This window comes from Mustela nivalis (genome assembly GCF_964662115.1).
Source record: "Mustela nivalis genome assembly, chromosome: 15".
Taxonomy (NCBI): Eukaryota; Metazoa; Chordata; class Mammalia; order Carnivora; family Mustelidae; genus Mustela; species Mustela nivalis.
In genome coordinates, this window is record NC_139034.1 from 16,480,084 (window position 1) to 16,500,706 (window position 20,623).

The window sequence follows — 20,623 nt, forward strand, 5'->3', positions numbered from 1 at the left end:
CCCCTGGAGACAAGCAGCACTGTGGAGATGGAAATGGGCATAACCAAATTTTAAAAATCATAGTTTAACACAAATAATGAGCAAAATGTCTGATGGGGTAGGGGATAAGAGGCCTGGAGGCTTTGAGGTGAGCTCTGAGAGACAGCCTGGGATGAAATATTTAGTTAAAAGGTGAAATTATTACCTCTCTTCTAGGAAATGAGTCAAGGTTTGGAAGAAGAGGTAGAAGTTTTATAACTTGTTGGAGCGAAGGGAAAGAGTTTAATAAACTGTGTTGGGAGACATGAAGACATGTTCCAGGCAAACATTAATGAAGTGAATCTCTCAGGACCAAGGAGCTCCATCCAGCATAAACTCACCCAGTGGAAACATGTTTTAATATTGCTCAATACTAGCTGTGTTAGAACATATTGTACCCTTTGTTTGAGAAGTCCACTTCATGTATCCCCTTCCTGAATTTCACAAAGCCATGTGGCTGACCCTTCCACTCTTTCCAGGACCCCATTTTCCCATTCTTCAGCCATACTTGGCCAGTCCATAAATCTAGGTGTACTTTCAGCGCTTTCTTCGCCCATGCTCTTGAAGGTGTCATTTTCTTTTGTGAAGCATCATTCCCTTTGATCTTTTTTTAATGCTCACTAAATGCTAACTCCTTTTCAAATATTCTCCTCATCCTTCTAATTTGATTTTAATCTCTTCCTCCTCTGGACACCGTTAGCATTTTCTCCTTATGATGAAATTGAACCTTTTTCATCATATATGAGGGTTATCTTGCCCTAATCAATGCTCACTTCCAATGTATTATCAAAGTTTAAGGATATATGGACATTTACTTTAACATTCTTTGGGTCCTTGCCTGTAGATAGCATAACTCTTGCACACATGATGGCTTAGTAAATAGTTGTTGAATGAAACAGGATTGATGTTATAAAAACGGACTCTTTCTGGAGTACTCCTTTACTGAGAGGTAGGACCAGGGTTTGATGCAGCACGGGATTCCTGGGGCTGGATTAGAAGTGGGGGTGGTATGGACTAGGGTTGCAGAATTTGGTGCTAAGGGGATTCATAAGACTATTTTAGTATGAAGCCAGATATGAGAATGAAACAGATAATTCAAAAAAAAAAAATCAACCAAAGAGACAGCAACCATGAGTTCATCAACATGGAATAAGTTGGTTGGGCAGAGAAATGACTAAAAAGTACAGTTAAAGAGTCTTCTGAAGGCCACTGGAATAAAAAGGTTAGAACCTCGTTAAAGGATTACATGGAATAAGCTTCTTGTGACACTTTCTTCCTCATCTAGTAAAACTTCAAACCAGCATTTGCCATCATCTTAGTTCAGATATCATCAACATGGCTTGGTATAAGTTCTTAGTAGCTACTCTGGGGGGTCATCTTAATGATCTAGTTAGACTCTGCTTTCCTTAACCTTTAATATAAGACTTCGAAAATATTCTTCCAATGCTTTGTTGTTATCTATAAGATACTGAAACCCTAGAAACAGGGTGAGGTTAGCAATTTTCTCTACTTTGGGTCAAACTGAGTGGGGTAGACTAAGCATTGATTCTTCTAATGAGTGACAAACAGCCTGGCCTGCCAGAACTTGATTATCAGGGTACGTCTCTTTTGACTTTGATTTTTGTGTGGATTCTGGATCTAGAGATTATCATGAGGTCTGGCATGACTTTGATTTTTGTGTGGATTCTGGATCTAGAGATTATCATGAGGTCTGGCAAAAAGAGTTCTAAATGTAAATACTTAGTGCGAGTCATACTTATTTTTGCTGAAAAACTTTGTGGTTTGATGTGAGTGTCTCTGAGTTCACGATACCTTGCTTATGCAATGAAATAATAATGCCAAGGAGCCTCATTTGCAAAATCTTGAAGGTAGTAAACCCAATACAATACGTTTTTGAATTTCTTTTTTAAAATTAGTTAATTAATATTTCTTGTTTGTGAGAAACTCAGGGCTGAAGAAGACAGTGTTATTCCCTCTAAGTGCCTACACTCTATGCTTTGGGCTGCTTATCCTATCAGAGCAATTTGTCTTGAGGGATCAGTGCTTTCCACAGTTCCAACAAGACCCTACAGTCTAAGAAAAATATTAATAGTGACATCACAGGTCTCTCATTCTTTTTGAAATGTTTCTGTAAAATGAAAACGATAAAAAGCACTAGTTGATAAGTCTGTGTTAAGGACAAAATGGTAATTATTGCCATTTATTCTGCAGACCCAGGAGTGCCTCTTCTAATCCTGGTGTGAAGGAGAAACCAAGAGTGGAAATGCACGGGATAAAGTTCCTCACTCCTCCTAGTGCTCCTGACTTTTCAGGCATGTCTGCCCTCTTGTGGCCATGATCCAGAGTCGCTTTATGGAAGGTGTGACCAGAGAAGAACCAAGGAGCAAGTCTAGGTGGGTAAGGAACAGTTCAATAGGGAAATCAGCCTTGTCCTCAGCCTCGTCCTCTGTAGGAGATATTGGCCACATCCCTTTTACCTGTCTTCAGTACCTGGAATAGTGGAAAGCACCTTTGGAGGCGAATAGACTTAACTGTGTCATTTACCACCAACCTGAGCCAGTTTATCTGAACTCTCTGGGGGTCAGTTTCCCCATTTACACAATAGGGAGAACAATACCTAATCTGAAACTTCTTGTGAAGGCTAAATGAACTAAGTTATGTAAAACAGTCTGCACAGTATCTGGCACATTTTAAGTACTTTAAAAAAGACTTTTATTGCCTTCAAACTTTATTCATATTTCTGGGTTCATATTGGCAGTTTACTTGGGGCTGGCAATATATATTTCATCCCTATTCAAATCATCTTACATCCTTCTCCAAGAAAAACAATGTTCTCTTTCTAACTCTTCTGAAGGGAAAACAGTTGCCCTAGAATTGTAAGTTTTGCAATTATAGAGGGTTAGATAAATATGCCCATCTTAACTTGTTCTCATTTTTCTTTACAGATTTGCTGTTTTACTGGGGACTGACTCATGCTTGCCCATCAGAACTTTTGGATGAGGCACCTTATGCACCTCTGAGGACAAGGACTCTCTTGTTTTCTAGGCATATGCCCGGTATGAGCAGGTCTTTAAAAGCTGAGCACAAGTGAAGTTCGCTGGGTAGCCTTTCTCTCCACTTTCCCTTTGGTCCAACTTTCACATCCGAAACCAAAGGACTGCATGGCCAATCATGTCACTCTCTCTGTGCTTTCTTGGGAAGAGGCCTATTTGAGGAAAGAGACATAATCCCAAGGTGGATATTTTTTTTTTTTTTTTTTTTTTTTTTTTTTTTTAGTGCTATCAGAATCTTTCAGGCATTTGAGGGATAGGTCTTTAATCTCACAGGGGTGACAAACTGACCTCACACAAGTTAGCCTCCCATTGGTGCACTGTAGTCTGCTAGTACCAGTTCACAAGAGCCGATTACGCTTCTCTTCCCAACTTTGCACTGGGCAAAGATCTGAAAGGAGGTAAAGGAATGAGCCATTCAGTTATCTGAGAGTAAACTGTTCCAGGCGGAAGGAACAAACAAATGTCTGGCATGTTTGAGAAATATCAAGGAGGCTGGTATGACTCAAAAGAATGAGCAAGGAATGGATCTAAGGTCTGATAGGTAATCGTGATTCTGGCTTTCTCTCTGAAACAAAAAGCAGGGTTTGAGTGGAGCAGTAACCCAACATGTTTAACAGGATCATCTGGTTTCAGTGTTCAGACAAGGCTATAGGAAGGCAAGTGTAGAAGCAGGAGAACAGTTAGGAGCTCTTGCAGTTGTCCAAGTGAGAGATGCCCATGGCATGGAGAAGTTTGATGGTAATGAAAGAAATGAGATCCTGGATATAATGTAACAATAAAGCTAGAAGATTTTCTGAAAGATTGTCTGTTGTGTGCTAGAGAAAGACAAAAGTCAAGGATGAGTTCAAATAAATTGGCCTGAACAATTAGAAGGATAAAGTTGCCATGGCTAAGAGGGGAAGACTATGGGAAGAGCTGATTTTAAAGAATAGTCAGGAATTGGATTTTGGACATGTTAAGTTTGAGATATCTCCTAGATACTCAAGAGGAGATGTCAGTTTGATATGTGATTACATAATCTGGAAATCAGGGGAAATTTTCAGGCTTGAAGTAAAAAATTCTTCAGCACATTTAAAGCCAAGACATTAGATGAGGCCACTGAAGAAGTAAGTATAGATAGAGAAGAGATCCAAGTGCTCAACTCTGAGGTACTCCGATGTTTAGAAGTCATGGAAGAGAGGAATAATCATTGAAGAAGATTAAAGAGGACTAGGCAGTAAAATCAAACCAGGAAGCCAAGGGAACAAAATATTACAAGAATAGGAAGTAATCAGTTCTCTCAGATGTTACTGATACGTCAAGTAAGAACTTAGAATTGATTATTTAGTTTGGCAACATGTAGGTCATTATTGACCTTGAGAAAGTGATTTTGGTAGAGTGTCTTATATCTAGATTATAAAATCAATAAGGTAGCTTGTTAATTTGTTTACATTTCCTTTTATACCAGTGATGTGTCGTTTCACTCCCTCTTAGGCAATCTCACTCATTTTTGTGTCCTGATATGCAGTAGGTGCTCAATGAATGCGGAATGACTATGTAAATACATGAAAAGGAATATTTTAGGTTTTGACCTAGGATCTCCATTATAAGGCTGCCATTACCCCAGAACTATTGGACCAGAAAAAGATCTGTCACTAGACAAGATTGTACTTGAATCACCCAAGGACATAAATGGTAATTTATCCTATTTTTAATGACATTGTCATCCACAGGTCTCATTTTTGCCTACCATCATTATCATCACAACCACCACTTTCATCACCATCCAACAGCCACTTTCTGCCAATTCTTTCTACATAGTTCATCTTAGAGTGATTGTTCTACTTTTACATACCAACTTTTCATATACCTCATTATTAAAGCTACCCAATACCTTATGCATATTTCTACAATATTAATTGTCTTCATGCTCAGTCTTTCACAGCTTCTTTCCACTATATATTTTACTTATCCTTTTTTGGTTTTGAAGGATGCCTATAATTTAATAAGTCAACTGAAGGTATTTATTGAGTGTGGTTGTATGCCAGCCAGATATTACCTTTTGGAGGTATAATGGTGAGCAAGTTAGACTCTATCATTGCCCTCAGGGAGCCTGCAGTGTAATAGAGTCATATGGCGGAGACAATAAACAACAATTAGAACTCAATGTCACAAACGCCATGAGAAGGAAAGTGCAGAGTCCTCTTCATCCACATCTTCTAGCTTAGGTCTTCCTTCCCTTATTTTATATGTGCTCCCAGGGGATCTCATTCTCTCTCCTGGATTCAATTAATGACTCCCATGTCCATCTCAAATCTTTCTAAACATAGCCACCAAATGTCTATTGGATCTCTCAAGAGTCTCACAATCAGTTTCAAACTCAACATGTCAAAAACTGAACCAATCACTTCTCTTATCTCCTACACACAAATACTTACATCTTAGTTCTTTTCTTATGTCCTAGGGCACTATTATCTGCAGCACTGTTAAATCAATTGCCCACCTAGACATCAGAGCATTAGTCTTGGCTTCCTGATCTACCTCACCCCACTTTAGCAACTTGCCACTAGTTCTATTCATTCTTTCTTTTAAATAGCTCTTGAATTATGCTGAGTGAAGTAAGTCAAGCAGAGAGAGTCAATTATCATATGGTTTCACTTATTTGTGGAGCATAACAAATAACATGGAGGACATAGGGAGATGGAGAGGAGAAGGGAGTTGAAGGAAATTGGAAGGGGAGATGAACCATGAGAGACTATGCATTTGATAAAATCCAGCATCCGTTCCTGATTAAAACGCTTCAAAGTATAGGGAGAGAGGGAACATTCCTGAACTTCATAAAATCTATCTATGAAAGACCCACAGCAAATATCATCCTCAATGGGAAAAGGCTTGCAACCTTCCCGTTGAGATCAGGAACATGACAAGGATACCCACTCTCAACACTCTTGTTCAATATAGTAGTATTAGAAGTCCTGGCAACAGCAATCCGACAACAAAGAGAAATAAAAGGTATCCAAATTGGCCATGAAGAAGTCAAACTCTCTGTCTTCGCAGATGACATGATTGTTTATATGGAAAACCCAAAAGACTCCACCCCCAAACTACTAGAATTCATACAGCAATTCAGCAACGTGGCAGGATACAATGTACAGAAATCAGTGGCTTTCTTATACACTAATCATAAAAATACAGAAAGGGAAATTAAAAATCGATTCCATTTACTATAGCACCAAGAACCGTAAGAGACTATGGACTCTGAAAAACAATCTGAGTGTTTTGAAGGGGCAGGGAGTGGGAGGTTGGGGGAGCCAGGTGGTGGGGATTATGCAGGGCACGTATTGCATGGAGCTGGGTGTGGTGCATAAACAATGAATTCTGTTACACTGAAAAGAAAATTAAAAAAAGTATATGGAAAAAAAAATAGCTCTTGAGTCTGCTCAGTTGTCTCCATTCCTACTGAAATGGCCAGTAAATAACAATGGTTAATGTTTACTGGATCTTTGTCACGTACCAGGTTCTATCCTAAGTGCTTTAAATATATTTCTGCATTCATTCCTCTGAATAATGCAACTGGGCTCTAGTGTTATTCTCATTTTTACAGATAAGGAAAATGAGGTATAAAGAGGCTAAGCATTTTGCACCTACCACAAAGAAGGTAGGTGAAGGAACCTTGCAGCATGAACCAGTGTCATTAGCCACTGAACCATCAGGTTAGGCAGCTGTATCAACTCTCCTCTGGATTTCAATACATGCCAGCCTCCAACCGTACCCCTTTTCCAAGCTTCACTTCACACCAGAGTGAAGTATTTCCAATTAAAGTTCTTTAGTTTAACTCCCTGCTACTCACAGGAAAAATTCCGAAGTCACATAATGCAGCTTTTGACATTATTCTCCATACTCTGGCCTCTGATTATTTTTAGAACCTTCTCATCACCTCCCTCTCTCACCTGCCACACAGCCCTAAAGCACTGTCTTTAGATCCACAGGCATACTTCCTTTTATCTCTGGGTCTTCTCACATGTTTCCACTTTGGGAAATCTTACTGCATGACTGATCACCTTCTTCACATATCTCACTGTTTTTTTTTTTTTTTTCTCTTCCTGGAAATATCATATTTTATCATTTAAGTTTCAGTTCAGATATCTCTTCTTCTAGGAAGGCCTTCTCACCCTGATTCCCCAAGTCTGGGTGAAATAATGTGGTAGGCAGGATAATGGTTCCCCAAATATGTCCATGTCTTAATGCTGAAACCTGTAAATATATGACCTTGTGTCGCAAAAGGGACTTTGCAAGATGTGATTAAGTTAAGGAGACTGGGGTGGGGAGATGATCTTGAATTACTCAGATGGACCCAATGTAATCACAAGAGTCCTTATAAAAGGGAATCAGGGGGAATTAGAATCAGAGACGATGTGACAATGGAAGCCAAGGTCAGAATGATGAAGCAATGAGCCAAAAAACACAAGGAGCTCCTAGAAACTGGAGAAGACAAGGGAGCAGATTCTTTCCAAAGGATCACAGCTGTGTAGACACCATGACTTAGCCCCATAAGCCTCATTTTGGACGTCTAACCTTCAGAACTGTAAGATTAAAAAATATGCATTGTTTTAAGCCAATAGGTTTGTGGTAATTTGTTGCAGAAGAAAACTAATTAGAAAACTAATACAGATAGCTTTTTGCATACCTCCATACCTTTCTTTCCTTTTTATGTCTTAAGGCTCTTAAGATGACTTTTAATAGTCTGATTACTTGTTCATCTCCCCAGTAGCCCATGAGATCTGTAGAAATCAGTATTACTCATTATACTCTTAAGAGTCAACACAGTTCTTGGAACATAGCTGATGGCAATTAATATTTATTAGATAAGTGTTTGTCAAATGTATAGAAATGTTATAATTGATTTTCTGTGTTTCTCAATAAACTGTAATGAGAGATTAAGTGTAGTGCTTTTTGGTAGGTTTTCTTCAAATATATATATGGAAAGAGCTATGGTTACTGCTCTTTGTAAGATCATTCTTAGCTTTGTTTAGGTTTGCTTGACTTAGAACACCTGGGAATCCACTCTTTCATAAAGTACTTTCTTGCCTTTGTACTCCTGCGACACAAGATCTCTTTTTATGAAAAGCTTAAAATAAAGACCTTTCTCACCTACCAGCCTCTCTTCTCTGAACCTTCAGGTTATTGACCTCAAACTATCTATGATTAACAGGTGGTGTGAGAATCCTTTGGAGGAACTCTTAAAGCTAGATCTTCCCCCGTCTTGGCATGGACCTACAGTATCAGGATCTTTATGAAAGGGGCCTCCTTCTCCAGGTGATTCTGATGCAGATCCAAGTTGGGAACTTCGGAGACTCAACCCTACAAGATGAGGTGCAAATGTCACTCTGACCACTAGATGTCAGACTTTTACCCTGCACTCCATGGTTAAGCTACAGAAAACTTAGCCACACCCCTCCCTCTTCTACTTCCCACTTGAAGGGAAATTGGGTGTTCTGGGCCAAGTGCAAGGATATGTATTTTCATATGCATTATCCCATTGAGCTTCACACTGCAAAAATCACACTGCAAGTTAGACATTATCCCCAATTTATAGATGAAGAAACTGAGGCACAGTGGGACAGCTCGCTAACTGACTCAACTGGGATAACTCCAAAACCCATGTTCTTTCCATTTAACCATGCTGTCTTAATCGGATTGGTTTAGACAATTAACTGCCTTGTGTATAGAAGGAGTTTGGTGACTATTTAACACAGTAGCAAACAAAAGACAAACAAACAAAAATCAAATATCAGATCCAGGTAAAATTTGTAGGTTCCTTTCAAAGCAACTTGATTATTGTAACTTACCTATTTCTATTTTCATTAAAGGGTATAAAAGGAGAAATAAAAAAAATGAACTCATTTTTTTTATGTGGTGTGTTTTAAATTTCCTGGCTGGTGTTTGGAGATTGAATAAGCAAAATCAAATGCTAGACACACCAAAAAGGTAATCACATTCAAGATAAACAAATATGGTCACCTATGAAATGTGATATTGTAAGGCTAGGAGTGGAGTCCCACAAAAACTGACTCTAAGAGTGTGTCCCTCAGAGCCATCTATTCTGGGGTCATACATTAGGACCTTCTCAGGGCATGGTTTAAATATGTCTCTTACATGTATGGAGTGCATTTGTGAAAGAAGAGGACATTTAGGTCTTTTCACCCCCATTTTAATGAGAACAACCAAATATTATTGTCTCTATATATTGGTACTTTACATAAGATTCAATTTTAGAAGTGGTTAAAAAGTAGAAACTTTTACTGTAGGTCATCCTACAAACTGATAAACAATTACAACACTTTGTGTAGACTTTCCCTCTGCAACATGTTAAATAATGTACTTTATATTTATTCTTAAGATTCTTTAGTTAAGGAAAAAATGTTTAAGGTTCTCAATAAAAAAAATGAAAACTAGGGATTAAAACAATTACCCTCAAGATAAATCTTCAGATAGAAATTTAACCTTGCCTATCCTATTTTTTTTTCCATTAAAATCTAAAAGGTTGTACCAACACAAATGATGGAACTAAAGATGAGAAATAAAGAACTAAAAATGAGAAATCCCTCCTTTTTAGCACTCTGTCCTGATTCAGGGGCGTGATATGTGACAAGGTGCTGTGAGGGTCTGTGAAATACGCTGTCTTGAGGGGAGGGGCATTGTGGGCTTGTATGTTTGGTTACTGAATATCTCCTAAACCATCCTCTCCTGTCTCTGCCCACATTTAAGACTTAGAGAAAGATGTTGTAAAGACTGGGATCAGCACATTAAGCTTGTATGATTACTACCATGTTTCCCTTTCTGAGCTGCTTAGGATCAAAAAGAAAAAAAAAAGGATAGAAAAAATTAATGTCAAGTATAATGTAAGATTGAAATCACAGCATAGTTGAAACAAATTAGAACCACATTTCTAACACCAAAGTTCAATAACCAAAGGAAACCACCTTTCTCCCCTTAGAGAACTATATTTCTGTCAAGTTTGGGGAAGGCTAAGGGGAATACTCAGGCCATTTGGCCACCGTTCAAGACTAAGACTAGATCTCACCAAGAATCCGATGGCCTTTCTGCCACTCATCTCCCTTGAATTACACCTCATCTCATCCCTTCACAGGGCACCACATCTCTTAGGGGCAGAAGCTGATGGCAGCATTTCCCAGAGATCTGTGAAGATACCATACCTCTCCTGGTAAGTCTGCAGGAAACTTCTTGGTTCTTGGGGCAAAAGGGGACAGAATCAAGGATATTATATTTTAAGAATGGAGGCCATTTATAAAACTTCACCAAACAGTTCTGTCTAGAATAGTTATTCTTATTTCTCGGCTTCCTTGTGTTCTCTTAGAGTTCATATTCCAAGGGTAAATACTTCCATATTATTCCATATTTGACTATTTTTTAAAAAAAGTTTTCATCTTTCCAGACAGAAATGAAGACCTAGTTTCTGAGCTGTAGCATCTCAGAGAGAAGGCAGCTGACATGTAATGTTAAATATTCTTAGGGTCCTTCTCTGACTGCCCATTTTGATACCCAACAAAGTCATTCTCTGTCTTTTATATGTATTTTTTAATCATTTAACTCTTGGGATAATGAGGTATTATCATTTCTTTCTTTCTCAACCAATTATAATGTACATTCCATGAAGGCAGGGACCTAGAATAGTACCAGGCATATAATAGTTGTTCAATAAATATTTGTGGGGAGATGAGGAAGGGCTTATTCAAGCAGTGAGTTGCTTACAGAGGGCCAGTGGGCAGCTTGGAAGAAGGACACCGACACCCAACACCAGAGCTTTCCCACAGGAATGCTCCTGAAACATTTGATAACTGGATTACCTCTTCCTCTAGTTCCCATTTAGTACCCAATCCAGTTCAATGAGTGGTAGATTTAGTGGCACCCTTCTTTCTCAGAGTGTCAGAAGCTGTTAGAATATCTGTAAACACTCAGTTTGTTGTAGTTTTGACTGCAGAACCTGGATGAAAACTTACCAAAATTTTACTTAAGCCTCTAATTGTTAAATCTTTTTTCCTCTCCTTCCCCTTTCCCCTAAAAGGGGGAAAATTAAGTACATGAGATGAAGAGGAGAGGGAAAGATTTGGAAAAGTGAAGTGGAATTTTTAAGTGTTAAAAAAAATAAATGATAGTTTAAAAACACTAAATTCAAGGACATGATGCAAATAAGAATGTCACTTTTTGGACCCAGAAAGTAATAGTTCATTGACTTAATGGGTTTTTTACTCAACCATACTGCCTTTTGAAAAACAACTAAAGAGGGGCACCTGGGTGGCTCAGTGGGTTAAAGCCTCTGCCTTCGGCTCAGGTCATGATCTCAGGGTCCTGGGATCCAGCCCCGCATCGGGCTCTCTGCTCAGTGGGGGGCCTGCTTCCCTCTCTCTCTGCCTGCCTCTCTGCCTACTTGTGATCTCTCTCTCTCTGTGTCGAAATAAATGAATAAAATCTTAAAAAAAAAAAAAACAACCACAACAACTAAAGGTGTCTTTCTCGAGAGAAGTTTTTTTTAGCTCAGTTTTTTCCATAAGCCCCCCAATTTTTTTTAATACTCACACAGGTATCTGTGTATGGATTTTGGCTTGGATATAAATCATTCTTCAATTTATTTCTGTATCCAAATGCTATTCAGCATTTTCCTCCATAAGCATGCTTTGAGCTGGACCACTGATTTTTTATTTGTCATATCTCTTTAAGATAAAGAAACTTCACAGACTCTTCAAAACTTCCTTTGTAGTAATGTGAATACTGAAGGTCCCCAAGTCACCAAAGGGCAAAGGGTACAAAATGCTCTGGAAAAAAACTCATGCCTGGTCACAATTTTAGCTACAGCTGGCTCTGATGGCATTATATGTAAATTTCAGGGAGGTTGTTACCCAAGTAGGTGTGTTTCAATGAGGGGGCTCTGTGCAAAGTTCAGATCCTTTATACTAAAGTTTCACAGAGTGCCCTTCCCAGCAATGTATTGTCCCCAGGAGGTGGGGAGCTCCCTGGGGCCACTGGGGAACACGGAAGGAAACCTGGGAAAGGAGAGGTGGACCCCTGGAGTTCTGCTTGACCAGATCAGTGTGCTATCACCATGGCTCATAGATTAGGAATAAAGAACAGCCTGTGCATATCAATCCATTGTTTTGGATTTGAAGAAAAATCTGCAGTAGATATCTTTGTATGCACTTTCTGAAAAAAGAAGTCATTTTCCTACAGCATTTTGTTTACATATTTACAGCACTGCTGGAAATGTTCATAATCATAGCCACGGGGAAACTGAAGATGTTTAAATTCCATAGCATACCAATCTGAATGTTCAGGAAGAAAAAGAGATTAGTTCTGAATGCGTGTATTTCTAAATTCCATATTTCACACCTGGATGTTAACCATATTGTGGTTAAGCAAACTGTGTCTGACTTTTATTAGGGTTTTATGTTTATTTTAGGGGCTTTCCCCTTGAGAAAGAATAATTATATTAGCCATATTTCTACATCATCATCATGTTCTGGGCAATCAGTACCTATCCAGCTCCTGTCCCACCCACTTCACTCCCCTCTCCCCAAACAAGCAAACAGAACTATCTGGGCACATTACCATCAATACGAGAAGGAAGTGGGGGTGGGGGAGTCTCATGCAGTGGGACAAGCACTGGGCGGGAGCTAATAGAAAACAACTTGACACACTTACTGTCTTTAGCCAGTAAATAAGAATAGTAAGCCAGACTACGTGTATGGTCTCCTCAAATTCGAGGATTAGTGTGGAGAAGGCCACAGAAAGCCACAGAGTGTAGGACTGCACGGACTCTCTTCTTTCCCTTCTCAGAGAGACAATGTGCACATATATTGTAACTTATAAAAAAGAATGTTCAGTAGATAGACATGTGTCTGTACTGTGACTATAGCTGCCACAAGGAAAGAAAAGAGAAAAAGAGGGAGAGACTAAAACAAAAGAGTTTGGGATTTTTTTAAAAAAGAAGGGAAATTTATGTTGAGTTGGAAAGCTGTGTGCCACAAAATGAACACTCGTGTTATATGGATAGGTGAAGAGGTGAAAGAAGTTGATTTTTAAAAAAGATTTTATTTATTTATTTATTTATTTATTTATTTGGTATGCTATTGGTATGCATGACCAGGGGAAGGGCAAAGGGAGAAGCAAACTCCCTGCTGCACAGGGAACCCTATGCGGGGCTGGATCCCAGGACCACATCACGACCTGAGCAGAAGTCAGACAGACACTTACCCAACTGAGCAGCCCAGGCACACCAATCTGCATAGTATTTTAAGTGTTCCACAATCTACAGTGCTCGGGGAATGAAAAATTTCTGGATGGTCAACTTCATTCAGAAACTTTCAAACCTTTTAAATCTTACATACAATTCATTTTTTTTTTAAAGATTTTATTTACTTATTTGACAGACAGAGATCACAAGTAGGCAGAGAGGCAGGCAGAGAGAGAGAGAGAGAGAGAGAGAGAGAAGCAGGCTTCCTGCGGAGCAGAGAGCCCGATGCGGGGCTCGCTCCCAGGACCCTGAGATCATGACCCGAGCCAAAGGCAGCAGCCCAAACCACTGAGCCACCCAGGCGACCCCATACAATTCATTTTTAATGGGAAATTTTCTAAAATGGGCATTCCCTTATTTTATGAGAGAGAGCCAACTAAGTGCATATACAATTTCAATATAATTAATCTTCAGGCATATAAGTATCATTCATTACTCAATTTGTGTTCAATTTGTCTGCTTTTCATTTTGTAGCTCTAGACTCAGATGCTGAAACAGACGGTGGTAGACGGTGGGATGAAGTGCAGATACGCTTGTGGTCGTGAAATATGTTTTTGTTACTATTGCTTTGGAAAGTTGCTGATATCAATATGCATCATTGGCCCAGGGCTATCACAGCTAAATTAATTCCTGAGGAGTTTTAGCACAGTTGTCCCTCAGAACATTACTGTTCCGATTCAGACGATCTTTCTAATTACAGCTATCAGGTCCTTTCACTTGTAAGTACTATTTAATCCACCATTACATCCTGGACCACTGGCTCCTTGTCAGCGGGCACCTCCCCTTCTGTCTCATTGTTAGTGGACGTCCCTCTTTATAACTCACTTCTGCCGGGGCTTTCTGCTTTTGGGTACAAGACTCCACTAATACAAAGCCAGTCATGGTCCCCTTTTCCGTTTGGCTTAGCAAATCAACCGACTGTATTGGATTAATAAAACCTTCAGGTATTTCACTCAAAAATGCAGTATGTTGGCTGCTGTTGCCTTTTTTGCTGAAGAAAAAATTAAAATAAAAAAACACATCAATCAGCCATTACTATAGTTATCCCCAAACCCTGGATTTGTTGGCTTTGACACACATTCCCTCGGTCTCCTCCAAATACAAGGAGCTTTTCCCATATCCGTGAGCTCCTATGCCAATTGTCAGGCCAGGCCTCCATTGTTCGAGGGTGGACATCAGGACAACAATGGCGGGACCTGACATGGGAGTGGGTGGTGTTTATTTGTTAAACAAAAATATAACAAACCTGGAGCCACACAACTGATAAGAAGTAGATTTGGTATTATTTTACTAACATTTGGGATACATATTTGCCTCAAGGTAAACTATGACTTAAAACCAGCAGGATCATTATAATAATAAGTTCAAGGTAGTATCTACTAGAATTCTTGTTTCCCCTTGTTTCCTATTGTTTACTCAGTCAGGGAATTATTTGGTTTTGTTGCATGGAAACGCATATTGAAATTCTTTCAAATTTATTATGTAGTTTAAAGCTTTCTATCAGTCATAAATATTATTATTTTTTGTATATATGCACTCTGGCTCTATATCTATGGGTTCTTTTCTTTTTCTTTTTCTTTTTTTTTTTAAGATTATTTATTTATTTATTTGACAGACAGAAAACAAGTAGGCAGAGAGGCAGGCAGAGAGAAGGGAGGGAAGCAGGCTCCCCGCTGAGCAGAGAGCCTGATGCAGGGCTCAATCCCAGGACCCTGAGATCACAACCTGAGCCGAAGGCAGAGGCTTAACCCACTGAGTCACCCAGGTGCCCTTCTATAGGTTATTTTCAATTAGTTTATTGTGTCTTGCCACTATCTTGAGTTCTCCATTATACATTTACTTTGTCCAAGGTGTTAAAAAAAATCCATTCACATCCATTTTATATTATGGCTGATTTTTCAGGTACTGGCATTCTTTGAAAGGCAGAATTGTTATTTGCACTTACAATATGACCTGAAAGGTGTAGAAGTGTATTGGTCAGTAAATTTATTGCATTTCATATTTATTGATGTCAACATATTTATTTTTAATCATACAGTTGTAGACCTTCTGCCCAGAATAGTTGGAATATTGCTGCATCTTCAGATTATGGTTTTGGCATGGGTTCCAATAAATAATATATGATATTTTTGTGAGTAAAATAATGTTTCTTGTACCAAAGTACAGTGAAATCACTTTTGATACTTAAGCATGCTAAATGGTACTTCATTTATCCCAAGAGTTGTCTATAAAACCCAGAGTTATCTAGTTGGTCGGCATGTCCTCTCAACGTCTGCTAGGCTTGCACAGAGTTGGATGCATCTACCTTTACCATCATTTGTTGAACAGTGACTTGGTATCTCCTGGGAGGTCACCCATGACAGACACCTCAGCTCCAAAGCAGCGGGGTCCAGAATCGTCTAGCACATCCTGAGAGCTCACTTTTAATGCATGTATGTGTGAGGTTTTCCAAACCCACGCAGGGTTCCTCCTTTTATTTTATCAATTGGGCTTCCACCACTGTTTTCTCTTAACTGGATATCTCATTACAGGAGTGATTAGCACTGTAACTGTCACATTTTAAGTAAAACCATGTGGGGAACGTTATTCAACAAAGTGAAGAGGATCATTCACCCAGGAATTTTTGTCCCAGTGTGACTGGAGCTCTAAAGAAGCTACAATGTGTGATGATGATGACTTTCGTTTAGTGATTTGAAAAAAATTCCCAGTTTAAATTTGCTTTTATATAGCACATTTTTGTGTTTCTCTAAAACCATTCTGACTTCTGGTTCAAATTCAGGCACATTCAGAATGGGAAAAAAAGTGGTTCATTTTTATGATGTTAGTATGACAGTGCAGAAGTGTCTTGCTTATTTATAGCTTCAAATTTATACCACCATCTAATTCCAAAAGAGATTTGAGGTGGTATATGGAGATGTTGACTTTGCTCTTATCTGGACACCTTAAAATGTAATTTATGCTGCCTGTTTTGTCCCATATATTTGCCACTTCTTGGCATTTGGTGATTAATGTGTGTAACTGGAACAAAACTTATACTGCAAGTATAAAACATCCTCTTATCTGCGAGGTCTTGGCAAGCACCAGGAAAACTGCAAGAGGATGTAATTTGAAATTGCACACTAGGCGCAAAAGAGCTGAATGGCTATTTTAATTTTAAAGAGGAACTCAGATTGAAAGATAAAATCATTTTTAAAAAAGCATTTCTTCTAGAAAACTGTTAATGCCTCCTCCTCTGCACTCTCTCTGAGTATGTAACACTCAATCACGGACAAACCTTTGAGAAAAGGAAGTGTGAGGAATGCCAAGAAGGCAGGACTATGCTGCTGCATTACTCCTGGTAGACTTTGGGGACTGGCAGACATCTTGACATACTTGCATTTGTATGATGTCACATTTAAAAATTCTTGGTATTTCACATTATACATCAGGAAATAAAATAAGGAAGAAAAGGAGGAGGATGGAGAAGGAGGAAGATGAGGCTGGAAGAAAGAAAGGCTTCTGTAGACATTCATGTTGTGTTTCATTAGGTGAGTGATGACCACACATTTAATGGCTTGGCAGGTGGTTGATGGCTCTTTTTCCAGAGTTGACTGGGTGCTCTCCCTCAGTGATTTCCTTCAGCAAAGTGAGGAAGCACTTGCAGCTGTCCTCACTGCTTTTCCAGTTCTCTTTTTGTGCCACTCCCCTTCATGCCCTTGGTTTTCCTCTTTCCTCCAGGTACACATCTGGGAGAGTAGCCCACCTCTCACTGAGCCAAGGAAAGAGTCATGGCCATATAGAAGCTTGAAATCCAAGTCAGAGATCTTTTCTCTACAGGGCTGGGGAGCCATAACCTACTGTACTTGGGTGGAGGACCAAGAGGTCCTGGCCCTCAGTTTCCTTATTTGCAGCAACAGGAGGTGTGCATATTGAGGGGTTCCAAATTGCGGTTATTAGATTCCAATTTGCGGTTATTAGAAAGTTATCTTCCTGTGCTTTACTGTGGACCAAGTAAACCATACTTGTGGGTAGGGCCCGCAAATCTGAATTTTTAATAATCCCCCAAGATGATGTGGATGCTTCTTAAATCAGATACCCACTGGGCTCTTGTCTACATTAAATTTTACTTATCATTCAGGACTAGCATTCTATGGTTCTAAGCCCATTTAAGTTAGCCTCACTTTATTCTCCCTAAAGAGAAGCCCTGGGTCACAGATGTCCAGCAAGAACTCTCTGAGAGCCCCATCCTCATCAGCCCTAAAATTTGCAGACATCTTCCTCAGCACATTGTCTTGGCAGGCACAGCACGCAGGTGCAGATGGACCGTTTCTCATTCTCTGGGGAGCTGGGGGCTGAGTTGATCCCAATGTAACCTAGCGACCAATCCTTGCTCATGGCCACCAAGGGGCATCAAAAAACACTTAGGAGGCTGGAATGATGCAACCTCCTGCTGGACCAGTAGCCAAATTCCATGGCAAGGAGATCAATATTAGACAGAAGCAGTAGGATGGAGAATCAGGTCAGGCTGGGGGAGAACATTCTGGATGACAGCAGGATTGTCAGGAAGCTGGGAAGGAGAACACTGGGTCAGACTTTGCAAAGAGTACAAAAAGATCAGAGACAGACTCAGTCTATTCCCAAGACAGAGCAGATACTTTCAGAATGACCTGCATTGCTGGACTTCTATCTAGGGTGTTCTGAAGGGCTGCAGGAAGAGTCTGCCACCCTGAGAAACCCTATTGACGTAAAGTCCGAGAAACATAGCCAGCTCTCTGAGAAGAGCCAGATCCCATGGCTTACTCAAACACACACACACTCCTTATACTCTCTGGGCCTCAGTTTTCTCATCTGTAAGATGTGGGTGCTGAACTAGGTAGTCCCTACAGTATCTTCCAGCTCTGTGTTTCTATGGAAACAAAACAAATAACAGAGATGGGAAAAAAATGAAAAGAAATTGTTACACAAGATAGTTATGAGGGGAGGCAGAATTTTCTGGAGGTAAGAGTTGCTAAAGGGCAGAAAGCAAGCTTGACCAGAAGATGAGTGAGAAAACCAGATGTGAGCAGGGACAGGAAAGAGGCCTCCACAGGCCAGCATATACACTTTGGATCTAGCATGGCATTGCAGAAGAGCCAGGAGAAGGTAGTGCTCAGCTATATATATATATAGCTTATATATATGACTATATAAGATTAAAAGCTACAAGCAAGATTCTTCAGTGCAACCACTACTAAGAGGATGTTCCAAATAAAATGAGTCAAACTCTTTAATCTACTTTCAGGATGCCACTCCTGTTTATGAAGCTTTGTGTAGAAGATGCTCATGCATTAAAAACCCCAGGGAATATGAATTTTACTCAAATCCTCAATAATGGCAAGCATCAATGCTTCAAATGGCAAGTGCAATGTCCACAGTATTTTTGAAAGTCTGAATAAACTGAAAGAAAATTCCACATACGTGTTCTGTTCTGCAGCCTCAGGTCCCACAATGGCTCCCAGTTTCCCAGTGGACTTCTAGTTTCTCTGGTTCTAACAGAAGGTTCCTTTTAAGGGGAGCCATTATCTCAGGTACGGCATGCCACTCTCAGCTACAAGCCCTCCTGGTCTCCTTGAGCAGGGGCTATAGCACTAGAACACAGTACCCAATAAGTTACCTTTTTTGATGCATTTTATCCTCCAGATACCTAGTAGCCCAACCAAGAGTGGGGGCTCCCCACAGTCATATACAACCCTTCTGGTGGAGATTGATTTTGTCCTGGATTACACACAACCCATGAGTATCATTTCTCTCTTAAGACAGGGTAATCAACACCTCCTCTAATTCCCAAACTCCTTTCTCTGCAATTCCTAGCAACCTAGATTGATGTTCTCTCCATCTTGGGATTGAAGGGCCCTCCAGATTGGGCCCCTCACACTCTAGACTCTAGTAGAGCACAGAGATGTGTTCACCAAATCACTCAGGGATGCTCCATCCCTGTCTTTGGTCACCAGATGGACTTGAAGAGAGTGGAAGGGGCAAATCACTTCTCATTGCTTCCAGATCCTTAATCTAGCAGGGTGGGGTTGCATTCACTTTCATAGTGCCCGAATGTCCTTAATATACAGAAACAGGATGCATTTACCCTCTGGAAAACTGTCATCAGAGATGTTTGCTAAACTAAGTCTGGAAGGGCTTAAGCAGACTCAAAGTCACATCTCACAGATGTTAGACAGACTTTGGGAAGAAAAGGTCAAGACCTAGTAGTATTTTCTTTGTGACATGAATTGAAAAGCAGGTTGTGTTCTATCTACCCTTGTCCAAATAGCTAGTCTTTCATCAGCTCTTCTCTTTCTGGAATTTATACTATTTTCATTTTGATATCATATTTTTTTCATTTCCAAGTTTATAGTTGGTTCTTTTTCTTTGCTATTGTACCTGTTTCATTTTTCCTTGTTTTTACTTTACAGAGTTTTTCCTGTTCTTGTTAAAAGAAGTAATGCCTCCTTTTCTTTTCTATTTTTTTTTAATATTCAAATTGTTGGGATTTTTAACAAATTTATTTTCAGCGTAACAGTATTCATTGCTTTGGCACCACACCCAGTGCTCCATGTAATATGTGCCCCCTCGAATACCCACCACCTGGTTCCCCCAACCTCCCACCCCCCGCCCCTTCAAACCCCTCAGATTATTTTTCAGAGTCCATAGTCTCTCATGGTTCACCTCCCCTTCCAATTTCCCTCAACTCCCTTCTCCTCTCTAACGCCCCTTGTCCTCCATGCTATTTTTTATGCTCCACAAATAAGTGAAACCATATGATAATTGGCTCTCTCTGTTTGACTTATTTCACTCAGCATAATCTCTTCCAGTCCTGTCCATGTTGCTACAAAAGTTGGGTATTCATCCTTTCTGATGGAGGCATAATACTCCATAGTGTATATGGACCACATCTTCCTTATCCATTCGTCCGTTGAAGGGTGCCAAACTACTAGAACTCATACAGCAATTCAGCAACGTGGCAAGATACAAAGTCAATGTACAGAAATCAGTGGCTTTCTTATACACTAACAATGAAAATACAGAAAGGGAAATTAGAGAATCGATTCCATTTACTATAGCACCAAGAACCATAAGATACCTGGGAATAAACCTAACCAAAGAGGTAAAGGATCTGTACTCAAGGAACTACAGAATACTCATGAAAGAAATTGAAGAAGACACAGACAGATGGAAGACCATTCCATGCTCATGGATCAGAAGAATAAACATTGTTAAAATGTCTATACTGCCTAGAGCAATCTATACTTTT

The 20,623-nt window shown here is 39.7% G+C and overlaps 1 long non-coding RNA gene across 1 annotated transcript; it reads left to right on the forward strand.

Moving 5' to 3' along the window:
* Positions 1–2,991: 2,991 nt before the first annotated feature.
* On the forward strand, positions 2,992–14,418 carry LOC309849306. The gene is made up of 4 exons (XR_014303642.1): positions 2,992–3,074; positions 8,263–8,423; positions 10,201–10,275; positions 13,834–14,418. It is a non-coding gene; the product is annotated as an uncharacterized lncRNA (long non-coding RNA).
* Positions 14,419–20,623: the final 6,205 nt, after the last annotated feature.